The sequence below is a fragment of the Bos indicus x Bos taurus genome, chromosome 16 (assembly GCF_003369695.1).
Source record: "Bos indicus x Bos taurus breed Angus x Brahman F1 hybrid chromosome 16, Bos_hybrid_MaternalHap_v2.0, whole genome shotgun sequence".
Classification (NCBI taxonomy): Eukaryota; Metazoa; Chordata; class Mammalia; order Artiodactyla; family Bovidae; genus Bos; species Bos indicus x Bos taurus.
In genome coordinates this window covers 740,152-754,792 of record NC_040091.1, presented here as the reverse complement: position 1 = coordinate 754,792, position 14,641 = coordinate 740,152, and the positions used below count along the sequence as shown (strand labels likewise).

Genomic DNA, 14,641 nt, shown 5'->3' with positions numbered 1-14,641 from the left:
AAGAGAAGCTCCTTGCTCAGCCAGGGCCCAGTAAGTGGGGAGGTGCATGTCTTTGGCTAGAGGGCAAAGTCTTTGGGATCTAAAATTTAGGCCAGAACTTGCAATGCACTGGCTCATGTCGCCTGCTGAGGGTGGGAAAAATCTAGAAGGAAATAACAGATGAACTCCTTTAGGAGTTTTACTAAAATTACCAAAGTAAAAATTGTTCATATGCACTTGGAACACCCCCACTGGTGACCTTATCATGGCTTCATGACAGTCCCCACATGGTAGAAAAACACCACCAGAATGAGGGCCCATTTGACAGCTGAGAAGACTGATGTTCAAGGTAATCAGGTGTTCTTCCTGAGGCCACACGGAGGGTGCAGGCTATCCTGTGCTTCCTAGCTTACCACACAACAAAATGATTAACAAACCACCCCTCCCCTTGGGCCAGCTGACTCACTATCATAAAAAGCTCTCCCACACCCGCCTCCCATGGCTCCGTCCCATCTCCCCAGCTCCATCCTAACCTCCCCTCCTTTTACAGTCATTGTACAATGCTTATCTCCTGAAGGGTTTATCTCAAGAACCAGCTCTCCTCCCCCAAACTAATTGGGAATTATTCTCAAGAAAGAGAACTGACGGTTCCTGAGGACTGCATGCAGGGGACCTCAGTTTAGGCCTGCATGCCTGGGCAAGGTCATCCATTTTCTGAGTGCTTTCTGAGTGCCAGGTGTTGGTCCCTGTGCTGGGACCAAGATAAAGAACCCCTTCCTCTACACAGCTCACATTTTGAGTGAAGAAACAGAAAACATAAAAGAAAGAAAGAAAGAATACAGCTACAGGTTGTGATATGTCCTTTGAAGAAAATGAACAGGACCATATTAAGGGACAGAGCCCCCAACCCTCTTCAGGCCATAACCTACACAGATATGAAACCATTAGGAGGGCCCTGAGAATGGACGCGGCTGACCGTGGGCCATGCCTCTCTCTCTGCCACTGTCCCCACGGTGGAGGAGATGCAGTCTAGAGGGGCTCCCCGCTTCCCTTTAAACCAATTCAGCCAGTAGCCAGCATGTCCTTGGCCCACGCACTGGCCTTGGGATGAGTGCCAAAGGCTGGGGCCTGCCTGGCTCTGGGCCAGCAGCTTGCCCAGTTGTTATTTTCCGATGCAGTTTCTGAGATGGATGGAGTGGCCTCATGAGCATGTAAACAGCTACTGAGGCCCACGGGTGTGAAGGCGGAGGCCTCCTTCTAGCTCCATTTTCTTCTGTCCTCTGCCTGGGGAATCTGCAGCTTTGTCCTCCACAGCAATATTTACTTTACTGGAGTGGAAAGGGGGATGATTTGGGGGATGTGAGAAGCTGGACCCACTCCCACCCCGCCTAAAAAATGAGCACTAGAAGGGACCCTGGGAACCTCGTTTCCAATCTCATCATCCCAGTGGGGAAACTGAGGCCCTTAGAACACTCCAACACCACAGCGTGGTTCCCCTCCCCTACTCTGTAATCTTGTGTCCCCAGAGCTCTGAGGAGTCTTGAAAGCTGCCCAGATTGCTTGTGCCTATCTGAAGTTATGGTTTTTCCTGTGGTCATGTATGGATGTGAGAAATAACTTGGACTAGAAAGAAACCTGAGCATCGAAGAATGATGCTTTTGAACTGTGGTGTTGGAGAAGACTCTTGAGAGTCCCTTGGACTGCAAAGAGATCCAACCAGTCCATCCTAAAGGAGATCAGTCCTGGGTGTTCATTGGAAGGACTGATGTTGAAGCTGAAACTCCAATGCTTTGTGGCCACCTGATGGGAAGAAGTGACCCATTTGAAAAGACCCTGATGCTGGGAAAGATTGAAGGTGGGAAGGGAAGGGGATGACAGAGGATGAGATAGCTGGATGGCATCACAGACTCAATGAACATGAGTTTGAGCAAGTTCTGGGAGTTGGTGATGGACAGGAGGGTCACAAAGAGTCGGACACGACTGAGTGACTGAACTGAATCCTTGCATTCTTGCTGTAACTAAAGCCTATTTCTGCCTCTTGAATCCCCAGCAGAATAGCAAGCCTGGTGCATACTTTGGAGCCACAGATCCATATCTGAGTCCCAGGTCTGCAACCTACTTGGTCAATTCTTCCTCTGTAAGATGAGAGTATGGGACCTACTTCGGATGAGTTAATATATGTGAAATGCTCTGTAAGCACCCCACCAACATTCCTGTGCCTGAGCTCCTACCCCTCCAAAGCTCCTGAAAACACACACACCTGGGAAACCCTGCTATCTTTAGATGTTCAGCAAACGTAGCCCAACGTGTCTGCAATCATCTGGCTCAGGATTTGTTTCTGATGAGCTCCAATTGCTTTCCCATGTGTCCCATGGTGAAAGAAGTTCTGGCAGAGTCTATGGGCTGTGACTAAAGGACTGAAGATCATTCTACAAAAGAGAAAGGCACTCTGTCACAGCTGTCACAAGCAGGGGGCAGGGCCCTGGGGTGAGCCTCAGCAGGGCCAAATGGGGCTGCAGCTGCAGAAGGAAGGGTGGAGGCAGGCGTCCCCTGTCACAGTTTATCACCTCTGTGTTCACATCACGTGTGCCACTTATAAGGTGCTTTCACATTCATGTCTCAGGTCATCCGCACAACCACCCTGCAGGCTGACTATGGGTTGTTTAGTTGTGGATGATAAGCAGATTCGGAATATCCCTTTCTGACAAGCTTTAAAATGCCTGTCCACAGGTGGTACTACCCGGAGAAGGAAGGGTAGACACGGTGAGCTCTGGTATTGCCATCCAGCCTGAGGACTGGAGGCGGGGGTGCCTAGCCCAGGACTCACATCTGGGCAATGATGACCCACCAAGAGAGGACCTGAACTCTGACAGTGTCCCAGATGGGAGACAAGGAGGAGGCAGCTTCTGTCTAAAGAGGTGCCCCCCTTTTCTCCTTCCCGCACCTTTCTCAACTGCCTGGAGCCCTGGGGTTAAAGCTTTCCTGGGGCTCCTCCAGGACCAGGTCCCAGCAGACCCTGCAGCCTACGGTATCAGTTCTCATCTGTTTTTCTTGCTATTTTTTCCATAGTGGGAAAGGATTAGACTCAGAACCTTGGTGGGGTAGGGGCAGGCATTCACAGGAAGGGCTATCTCCCGGGGCTGGGAGAAAAACTCACTTCTCCTTACATGTGGGAAAGAGCAGCAGAGGCTGCAAGTTCTGGGGTGCACATAGAGTGGGACATGTTCAATAGGACAAGCGCTTGTCCCCCTCAAGTCATGGTCTAAGGCCTCATCACCCCTGGGGCTGTGCTGAGAGCTAGTCAGAGAGATGACTGCCTCAGACAAAGGGGAAGCAATAGCGTCGAGGCACTGAAACACCATGTGGGGCCCCACCGCAGGCAAGCAGGGTGGGCAGCCCTTCGAAGACATCACTGAAGGAACCAGGGAGAGCCCTGCCCACCCCTGTAGCCTAGTGAGGGCAAGACACAGGGCAGGGCAGTCAGAGCTGTGGTCTGGGGCAGCCCCCTGGGCTGGGCAGGTCACATGAAACATTTCAAGGTTTTGTTCTTGTGCAGGGAAAGCCGTTGTAAGCAAAGCAAGAATATAATCCAATTTCGGTTTTTAAAAGATACCTCGCGTTGCGGTGTGGAGTGTGCTTTGTGCAGCGGGGAAAGCAAGAACACCACAGGGAGCCTATTTCAGCTGTCCAGGCAAGAGGCAGGGATTCCCTATTCCATGGTGGCTCAGTGGTAAAGAACTCACCTGCCAATGTAGGATACATGAGAGACGTGGTTTGATGAAAAGATCCCTTGGAGGGCATGGAACCCACTGCAGTGTTCTTGCATGGAGAATCCCACTGACAGAGGAGCCTGGTGGGCTCCAGTCCATGGGGTCACAAAGAGTCGGACATGACTGAAGTGACTTACACGCATGAAGGCGAGAGGCGAGGTGGTGACCTCGGGTAGGTGACGGTGGGGGTGGGGAGGAGCTCCCGGCTGTCAGAGGTGTTGGGAGCACAGCCCACAGGACCTGCTGCTGAGTTTGGATGTCCAAGTGAGAGAGAGCACCATCAGGCTGAGACTCAGTTTCTGATCCCTACCACTGAGGGAACAGTGGTACCCCGCCTTGAGCCTGACCCCTCTCTCACCAGGGGCCCTTCTCCTCTCCCAACCCCTCAACGTGAATAAATACACGTAAAAATGGACACATGAATCCATATATCCATTTATTCAATCTTTATGATTTATGCAGTGGCAACCACATTTTATTCAGCAACAAATAAAAACGACTTATTTGACCATTCATGATTGATTGAGGACAAGGGCCTCTTCTGAGCAGTATGAGTGAGTGCCACCAGGCCACCAGCCAGGCTCCAACACACACAGCAGTCCTGCTCCCAACACACATTGAGACCAGCAGAGGCTTCCCCAGCTGGAACCAGTCTCCCCAGAGTCTCCCAGAGCATTTCCATCTCAAGCTAAATTCCAGCAGGAGCTATGAGCATGCCTGAGCTCTGCATTGGCCCTTTGCATTATGAATAAGCCCTCTTCATGGGTTGGAGACCCGACTGCAGAGAGGCCTGGCCTCTGCCTGCCTACAGCGTCATAGGACGGCTCTTCAGGGACACCATTGTGGACTAATTTTTAGGCAGACTCTGATACCATGAACAATAAGCTCCTTAGAACAGGAAAAGCTTAGAATGCCACCAGGTGATAAAGAGACCCGGGGACCTAGGCAGGAAAGATGCACTGGACAAAGAAGAGAGAAGGGAGGAAAACAGATCCTCAAAAAGTCTTTGGTGGACAAAGAACTGGCCAACAGAGCAAGGCGCTCAGAGAAGCTGCTCCAGCCCTGCACAGACTAGACAGGTGTGCTGTCCTCAGGCTGGGCACCCTACCCGCCCCACACCCCCGGCCCTGCCCTGTTCTGAGTCACAGGGGATGGGGGCTAACTCCTGAAGCCTGCATCTCCCAAGGGCCTGGGTCACTCGGTTCATCGAAGGCATTGGACTGCTGGAAGGAGGAGACGGAAGGATGTTTCCACCCACCTCTCTGTCACAGGAGGGTCTCAGGCAGAGGTTAAATCTCTTCCTTGGCTCCACCTCTGGCTATCAGGCCCACTGTGGTTCCAGCTTCCACTAACCGCCCACAGCCCCTGGGTTCTGGGACCACCTCCTTTTTTGTCCTTCAGCCTAGGGGTAGCTTCTTTGTTGCTAATGTCTGAGTTACCTCACTATCCCCTCTTTGACTTTTCAGATGCTTCATGGCCTATGTTACCAGTTCCTAATGAAGGCATTAAAAGCCCTCGGTTGTAAACACCTAATACTTTCTGTGTTCCAGGTTAGATCCCAATGGTTCAGGAGTAAAGCTGGAGCAGGAACAATTGAGTATAGTTATCACAAAGAACTCCCTGCTAGAGAGACGAAAGACCTGGCCAGACTTTTAATAAATATGTGTTAACTCAAAAGAAGAGAGATAATCCAAAGAATGAGTGTGGAAAAGGCTACACATGGTTCTGTTTGGAGGCAGGGGTGACGAAGTGTCCTGTGAACTGCTGAGACCAGGGCAGGGTCCGCAGGCCATCGTCACCTGCTTCTCACCAAGGCCTTAGGCATGCAGACTGAGTAGGGGACTGGAAGGGGCCCACACCTTTCTGCAACATGCAGTTTGGATAGTCTGAGGCTGAATCCTCCATCTTCCCTTCCCTTTCTTGCCGTGTGAGAAGGAGTCATATTCCACAGCTCGGGTTACCTCCTTCCTTGCCTCCCTTCTTATCATAGATCTTAGCTACTTATAAATGGAAACTTGGATCTCAAGATCAGGGACGTAAGACTTTCAGACTATTAAACTGCTTCCTGCAGAGAAATTCTCCCTTTCAAAGGAAACAGGAAACCATATACAATGAAAAGCACACTCCAGGGACAAAATATTTAATAGTAACATTCCCCCGGGAGTCTGGATCAGAAGCCCCAGGGAAGGACCAGGATGTCTGGGTCCTAATTATCCTGCCTTGAATATTGTTTGCTTTAGGCCCTGTGGCATTACCCACCACCTCTAAATATCAGTGTCACCAATCCCCAAAAAGAGGATCCATCTGAAACCCTCAGGGCTACTTTGCAGAGCTACAGACAGTAGGGGAAGACACTAAACTCCTTGAAAGAACAGAGCTGGATAAATTAATTATGCTAGTAGGGTAATGGACCTTGGAAATAACTCCTGGTCATGTTCTGAGGACAAACAATTCAACAGACCGGTAGGAAAAACAATTATATCTATGTATGTGACCCAGTTGGAGAAGGAAATGGCAACCCACTCCAGTGTTCTTGCCTGGAGAATCCCAGGGATGGTGGAGCCTGGTAGGCTGCCGTCTGTGGGGTCACACAGAGTTGGACACGACTGACGCGACTTAGCAGCAGCAGCAGCAGCATGTGACCCAGTAACGTCCTCTATTCTGAAACAACTTCCTCCACCCTCTCTGCTTCAGATTCAGAGCTTCCTTGAATCTGGGAATGAGTGGAAGACACATGCTATTCTCTGCCCCAAGGGAACTCCCCTTCTGACAGGGGAGGTATAGCTCCTAAATCTCTGATGGAAGAGCAGTCCAGGCTAAATAAAACATACAAGGCCAATAAAAGTTCCTGGCCTCAGCCCCAGACTCAAAAGCAGTCCAGATAACTGACATCACAAGCTCCTCTAGAGGCCTAGGAGCCTGTGACAAAGCCCCTCTCCTCTCTGGCTGTGTCCTCTCATCCTCACGAAGAGGGGTTGGGATTTGTTCAGAGCATCTGATGCGGAGGACCCTGCAGGGGTAGGGTGATTCAGGGAAGGCATGCTCTCAAAGTATGAAGGTGAAAGTGTTAGTCACTAAGTCGTATCCTACTCTTTGCGATCTCAGGAACTGTAGCCCGCCAGGCTCCTCTCCATGGGATTCTCCAGGCAAGAATACCGGAGTGGGTTGCCATTCTCTTCTCCAGGGGAATCTTTCTGACCCAGGGATTGAACCTGGGTCTCCTGCAGTGCAGGAAGATTCTCTACTGTCTGAGCCCCCAGGGAACCTTGCCTACATCCCCAACCCTTTCCTGCAGTCCAGGGCATATCAGAACATCCCTACACAAGCAGCAGGAGACCCGGGACTGTGCTCTGACACAGTCCCCTGGGTGACTTTGAGATGCTGTCACTTCCTCCCCAGCCCAGTACTCTGACTCCTGAGACCAGTGAAGCCCCACATCCCAGGAACAGGGTGGTCTTCAGGGAGGAGAGTGTCTTACCTGAACTTCAAACTCAGGAAAACAGGACCCAGACCTCAGCATTCCTGGCCATTTCCTGCTCTCAGATTTGATTGTCTCCAGTTCTTGGGGGTAAGTCCAGGATGGTGAAAACATCAAGGCCAGATAGCCCCACCTGCTGTGGGAGACTTTCTGACTCATTCGGTGGCATGGGAAAAAAAAATCCTGTCTGCATATACATTTGATGACCTATGAGTGGTTGGCACGGTGAGGCCTTCCTGGTTTGACCACGGTGGTAAAGGGTGTCAAATTCTTTTCCAACAGAGTGGAAAGACCTGATGTTATAGGAAAATGGAGCTGAGTTCTGGTCCAGGCTTTGCAGGAGGGAATGAGCTTGGGTGAAACTCTTTTCCAATGAATGAAGAATGCTATGGAGTCAGATCTGAGTTTAAGCTTTGGCACTACCAGTTAACAGTCTGTGGCCTTGGCCAAGTAACAATTCCTTGAGCCTTGCTTTGTCCTCAGCACACTGGCACAAGAGGACCTACTTGGCAAGCTCACTGTGACCACAAGGCCCCTCTGTGAATAGTAGCAACTGGTGCCTCCTCTTACCACCGCCCCTCTCCCAAGGACACCCCTGGCTCTACCAGAAAACACAGTCAGCTCCTGAAGAGAAACAAATCAGGTTGCAGCAACTCAGAGAAACAAAAAGTTACTTGTTTCACTTCAGCTCCCCTCCTGAATTCAGCCTTGGTACAGAACTAGTCTGTGTCCCCTGATCTGACTAGTGTCTGAGTCTTTGGGTGGGGAATGGACGGGCATGGGGAACTTGCTGAGCCCAGCACTACACCCCACACAAGGCCCTGGAGAAACCTTAATTCCTGGCTAAGTCCAGTAAAGCTCTCGCAAGTAAGCGGCCAGTGCAGAGAGTGGAGACGGGGGGACAGTCTTGGGGGGCTCCGGCGCTGTCTCCCACCCTCCTCTGCTCATCTTCTAGTCTGTCTGGAACTGTAGAGTACTCAATATCTGCCCGAAGGCCTGTTTCCCTCGAGGGGCCATGACCCATCCTGGGTAGAGAGACAGTGAGCAGAGTCAAGAGCAGCCCGAAGGGGGTAGCCCACTGAGACCAGAGAGCAGACCAGAGCGTGGAGTCACAGGGGTGCCCCCCAGGCCTCCCCTGGCCTGGGGGTGGTGGTGCTTGCCCTGCAGAGGCTGCTGCTCTCAGAGGACTTGGGTCCTTACTCTGCTTTAGCCGCCTGGGCCTCATTGGTGTTGTTTAGTCATTAAGTCATGTCCAGCTCTTTTGTGACCCCATGGACTGTAGCCCACCAGGATCCTCTGTTCATGGGATTTCCTGGGCAAAAATACTGGAGTGGGTGGCTATTTCCTTCTCCAGAGGATCTTGCCAACCGAGGGATTGAACCCAAGTCTCCTGCAGTGCAGGCGATTCTTTACCAGTGAACCACCAAGAAAGCCACTTTGGCTTTCAGGGTCCCCTAAGTCACAGCATCAGCCCTCTAGGAAAGATGCAACAGATGTGGGAGGAGGACAGGAGAACAGGGAGACCCTCCTCTGTGGAAATCTTTCCAAAGAGAGGTCCCATCTCACCCACAGGCCTTTATTCCATAGCTTGTACTTTTACACCAGAAAGTCCTACCCAGGATCTAACTTCAGTCCCTCCTGCTGTATCCCAACCCAAGGAAGTACTGCTCTTGGGACCTGGAAGAAGCTGCAGTCATATTTTCCCAGGTCCTGTCCTTGCTCCCGCCTCACGTTCAGGTTGGTGGAAATTTGGAGCCCCAATTACAGCAGTAAGAACTCCAGCACTCAGCAGCTTCCCATCGTCCCTCCTTTGTGCCTCTTCACGCTTCCTTTGTCTTGAGCCCCACCACAGGCCTACTCACTGATCCCCGCAGTGTGCAGGACATTCACACGAAGCTGCAGGCCAGGCCCAGTCCCGGAGCCAGCGCAGCCACTCGGGCAGCAGCACACAGCAAAGTTCAGCAACGGCTGCCAGCCCTGAGCCCTGTCCCACCCTGCCTTTCCGACTTTTTGGACTGGAGGCTTTTCTCCTCTTTTCTGTAGCACCTCCAGAGATGGGCTGGGGAGAAGGAGGGTCCTGATGCAGTGAGAGACGGGGAAGCACCCAGCATTGCCCAGGTGCCCTTCCCAGGCCTTCTCGCAGTCGGCTCACCTGGATCAAGGTGGAGGCTGATACCGTCCTCTTCGCCATGCGGGGCATCACTAAAACTATGCTTTCCTCCCTGAGCATATAACTGCAAGTTCCCCAGTGACGGGAGTCAGGTCTGGTTCAATGTTGTATTCCTGGCACCGGCCATGGTACTGGTACACAGTAGGCACCCAATAATATTTTTAGAAAGGAAAATAGATTCACATAAAATGCTCAATGAAAACCAGAGACGTCAGAAAAACAGAAGGCGGGAGAGAAACAACAAACTCAGTGAATAGAAAACAGGCACTAACATGGTAGATATGTTATCATGGTAGATATGATATCATTGGCCATTTTAAATGGGAATAAAGCAGGAAGGAGAGGAAGAGGAAGCTGCTCTGAGGCTTTCTGCTTCTTGCCACAACATCCCTTCTGGAAGGAGAAGAACAGAACATGCACCCAGCCCACCAGCTGAGGAACCTCCCATAGACTCCTTGAGATTTCCAGTCCTAAGTTTCTGCCCCAGTTACCCAGCCCACTTTCCATTCTAAGTCACCCAGCGTAATACATTAAGCTACTTAATTAGGCGATTCTAGCCTATTTAGAGTCTAACTACACTTCCTCCTGCTGCAAGGCTAGCCTTTCTCCTTACAGCTGCTCCTGGGTGGAAGCAGGGGACAGTCTGTTCTCAGCAAGCTGGCCTACCTCCCCGTGACTTGCATCAGGATAACGGAGCAGTATGGAGCCACTGGCAGCATCCCAGAGCAGGGACCTGGTGAGGCAGCTTCTCGGAGCCTTGATCAATGACCTCATTTTCAGTCACTTCTGCCACTTCTGCAAAGCCTAATAAATCACTCACATCTGCCACAACCCTGGATGAGGGAATCTCACATTATGATGTATGTGGGAGAGGAGGAAGCTTATTAAAAATCAAAGCCTTTTTTCCTGTCTACCATTCACAAAAACTTCCAAGTGCTGGGCTCAGAGCCGCAAAAAGTAAAGGCAGATTGTGGGCAATAATGGACCCTGGGGACTCAACCAAGCAAGAATTAGGTGGGAGAGGCATACCAGGCACGTGGCGGGGACCCCACAGTGGCTTCCTCTCCCAGCTGATGTTGATATCAACAGTCTGGGCCATTTGAAAGTTCCAACTCAAGTGCCCCACCAAGGGACCTGACCACCCACTACTGCCCCTCTCCTGGGGAAGCCGCTACCAGTATCTGCAACAGAGTCACACTAGTTGGCCAGGGAAGCAAGAAGCTCAAGATAACAAAGCACTGGCAGGCATGTGACAGGCATCAGAGGGCCGGGGTTCGAGTCAGACTCAAACCTGCTGTGTTAGCAGATTGCATCACCTCTCAGAATCTTAGCAAGGCAGATATCAAACGGAGCTGATATCTCCGGAGCTGCCTCACCCACCTTCCAGTGTTTCCACAGTAACTACTTGGCACTGAGCCTTCCGTGCAGTCTCTCCTTTCCCCTTTTCAAAATCCTCCTGGGAAGAAGGCAGCATCTCCACAGATTAGACTGGGTACTCTCTCAAAGTCATACAGCTGGTGGTCAGAACTGGGATTGTATCTCAGGCCAGCTCCCTCCAAGACCAGGGTTTGGTGTCTCACACAGTCATATCCCCATGAGGCAGGGCAGACCCTGAGAGCAGGGACTGTAGCCTTACGTCCCCAGTGTCCCTCACCGTCCAAGCTTCTCAGACTTCAGTGTGTGTCGAAGGAGCAAGGCCCAGTGGTATTCAGCCGAATGGTTGGCACAAAAAGTTACCCTTCCCACTGTTGTTTGTGCAAAAGCCTGTCTGAGGAGCCCAGGAAAAAGAAAGGCATATGTCTTGGATCCTGTAGGAAATAGGAACTCAAATCCATGCCAAGTCCCCTGCAAACCACCAGTGTGACTTGCTTCTCTTTATGGAGAGCCACCTCCACCATATGGAGGGAGCAAAGGCAGGGAGCCAGAACGGGAGAAAGAAGGGCAAGAGGCTTCCACCTCAGCGAAATGACAGTGGGGCGGAGCACCTCCAACCAAGGATCCTCCCTGTTGCACACATTATCTTGTCTGACCAAAAGGATAGCTTTTGTTGTTGACATTTCACAGGTAGGGAAACTGAGGCCTAAGAGGGTTCAGCCATGCAAGGCTGGTATAAACATCATTTTGACAAATAAAGACTTAACCAGGTTCCTCTGACTGTGGCCCAGTGCTCTTTACAGGGTTCCTGCTACCAGCGGGTGGCAGAGGAAGTTTCCCAGAATCTCTCACAACACTAAGCCCTAGGACCAAGCTCAGCGTCTGCTGGGCTGCCTCTTTAGCCCATCTCCTCCATCTCACTTCCACAGACCTCACTGGACTATTTCTACTGCCACGAGGCTAGCAACACTTCCTGATTTAGCTTCCTTGCACTTGTGATTGAAGTAGCTGTGCAGATGAGCACACGCAGGCTCTGGAACCTGAGAGAAAGCAGACAGGGCCTAAAGGAAACCAGACGGTGGGTCATGCCAGGCCTGTGCCCACTGCTAGCAGCCCCTGTCCTGGAAGTCTCAGCCCTCTCAGCCAGTTTCTCTTATCTGAAAAATCTTGTGTGTTCCAGCTCCGTCTCAGCCTAGAAGCTCTCTGAGGACAGGGACTGCGGTTCCCCTGGAAATCCCTGAGCACAGTGGCCGGGTAAGTGGGTGTATCACAAATAGCATTCACTTTGGTGTCTGGCAGGCAGGTGTTCAAGCTCCACTTTTGCTAATTACTAGTTGGATAACAATTTTCAAGTTCCTTTACCTCCTTGGTTCTCTATTTCTTTATTTGTAGAAATGATGTTTATACCAGCCTTGCACAGCTAAATAAAATTGAATATGCTGCCAAAGAAGTCACTCAATGCTGCTCCTGACATTGAGGAGACACTTAGCACGCAGCTGCCTCCCCTTCCCTCAAGATCACACGCCTCCTTCCTCGGGACCCTTTGTCAGACAGCCTCGGGGCTCATGGAAGAGCTTCAGGCAGAGGGAGGAGCCCTGGGCACTGTACCCGGAACAGTGACGGAGCACCACCTCACACTCAGCGCACCTCCCAGCCTGCCGCAGCCACCTCCCCAAGGTAAAGACGGGACGCTTGTGAAGGAGCCCTCAAGAAACAGTGGTGCAGGTGTGTGTTAACTGTCCACCCCGTTTGCAACAGAGACAGAAAGACAGACAGACAGACAGACACACACACACACACACACGCTGCTATCCATCTATTCTCCTCCCTTCCATGAAACAGCAGGAAAGGGGAAGATCAAGCCCTGTGGTACCAGAGAAAGATGGTGGGTTTATATTATTTTCACGTGTAATCCTCTCAGCTGTTCAGTGAGGTAGATATCCTTATGTTCATTTTTCACATGTAGGAACTGAGGCTCAGAGAGTTCTGCCAAGATCCCAGAACAAGTGAGCCGCAGAGTCAGGACGAGGAAACCAGCCCTGCCAGCCTGACTCCTGAGACACATAGTTCTGCGCCCCTCAGCTTGCCTCCCTTCTTCAGACTCAGCACACGAGCTGCCCCCTGGGTCCCTGCAGCCACTCTGAGAGGTCAGTAGGGGCTGCGATTCCCCGCTCCTGGTGGGAATGTGGGGCTAGAGAAGTGGGGCGGCTTGTTCAGGTGGTGCAGTGTGATGGGTGCAGTCTGATGGTGCAGTGTGATGATAGGTGCAGTCTGATGGGTGCAGCCTGATGGTGGGTGCAGTCTGTGGGTGCAGTCTGATGGGTGCAGCCTGATGGTGGGTGCAGTCTGTGGGTGCAGTCTGATGGGTGCAGCCTGATGGTGGGTGCAGTCTGATGGGTGCAGTCTGATGGTGCAGTCTGATGGTGGGTGCAGTCTGATGGGTGCAGTCTGATGGTGCAGTCTGTGGGTGCAGTCTGATGGTGCAGTGTGATGATAGGTGCAGTCTGATGGGTGCAGTCTGATGGTGCAGTGTGATGATAGGTGCAGTCTGATGGGTGCAGTCTGATGGTGCAGTGTGATGATAGGTGCAGTCTGATGGTGCAGTGTGATGATAGGTGCAGTCTGATGATGGGTGCAGTCTGATGGTGCAGTCTGATGATGGGTGCAGTCTGATGGTGCAGTCTGTGGGTGCAGTCTGATGGGTGCAGCCTGATGGTGGGTGCAGTCTGATGGGTGCAGTCTGATGGTACAGTCTGAGGGTGGATGCAGTCTGATGGGTGCAGTCTGATGGTGCAGTCTGTGGGTACAGTCTGATGGGTGCAGTCTGATGGTGGGTGCAGACTGATGGGTGCAGTCTGATGGTGCAGTCTGATGGTGGGTGCAGTCTGATGGTGTAGTCTGATGGTGGGTGCAGACTGATGGGTGCAGTCTGATGGTGCAGTCTGATGGTGGGTGCAGTCTGATGGTGGGTGCAGTCTGATGGTGCAGTCTGATGGGTGCAGTCTGATGGTGCAGTCTGATGGTGGGTGCAGTCTGATGGTGGGTGCAGTCTGATGGTGCAGTCTGATGGGTGAAGTCTGATGGGTGCAGTCTGATGGTGGGTGCAGTCTGATGGTGGGTGCAGTCTGATGGTACAGTCTGATGGTGCAGTCTGATGGGTGCAGTCTGATGGTGGGTGCAGTCTGATGGTGGGTGCAGTCTGATGGTACAGTCTGATGTTGGGTGCAGTCTGATGATGGGTGCAGTCTGATGATGGGTGCAGTCTGATGGGAACAGTCTGATGGTGCAGTCTGTGGGTGCAGTCCGAGTTCCAGCCTCAGGGCTGCTGGCTCCCAGCCTCTCTCTGCCCTGGGAAAATGAAGGAATCAAGTCTCCTTGGTTGGGGAGGGGTTCCCTTGTCCTTGATTCTCCTCCCAAGTGTTTCCCTTTTTTTCTTTAAATCAACAGTAGACTGAGCTCAGACTCAGGCCATGTTCTGACCGGAAGACAGGGGCCCAAAGAGTGTCCCCTTCTTGCCTTTGTGGACGTCAGCAGTGGGAGGTGACAACCACTCCTGTCCAGACCCTTGAGGCCCTAGAGCTGCTCAACACTGAGGACTTCAAGCTCAATGCTAGCCTGCACGTCCAGTGGCTGAGTTCCCCCCACCAGCCCCAAGGTGCCTGCTGACCTTGTGTGGTCAGGGAGTTGTTGGTGTGGAGCCGCCAGTCCACTGTGCTGGAGGTGGATGGCCCTCTCCCAGCAGCCAGAAGCTGTGTCAGCTCTGGTGAGGGGGAGACAACACGGCATAACACCCAAGAGGGAAGAGGTGCTCTTTCTAAATGTCGGCTCCAGAGACACGCGAGGCCCCAGCCAGGCACGCGGCAGCACCCG

General features: G+C 52.0%; 1 protein-coding gene across 6 annotated transcripts in view; it reads right to left on the bottom strand.

The window, feature by feature from the left end:
• ADORA1 (adenosine A1 receptor) overlaps positions 1-14,641 on the bottom strand; it is a 41,547-nt gene that overhangs the window by 2,059 nt on the left and 24,847 nt on the right. The gene's annotated exons all lie outside the window — the stretch shown is intronic.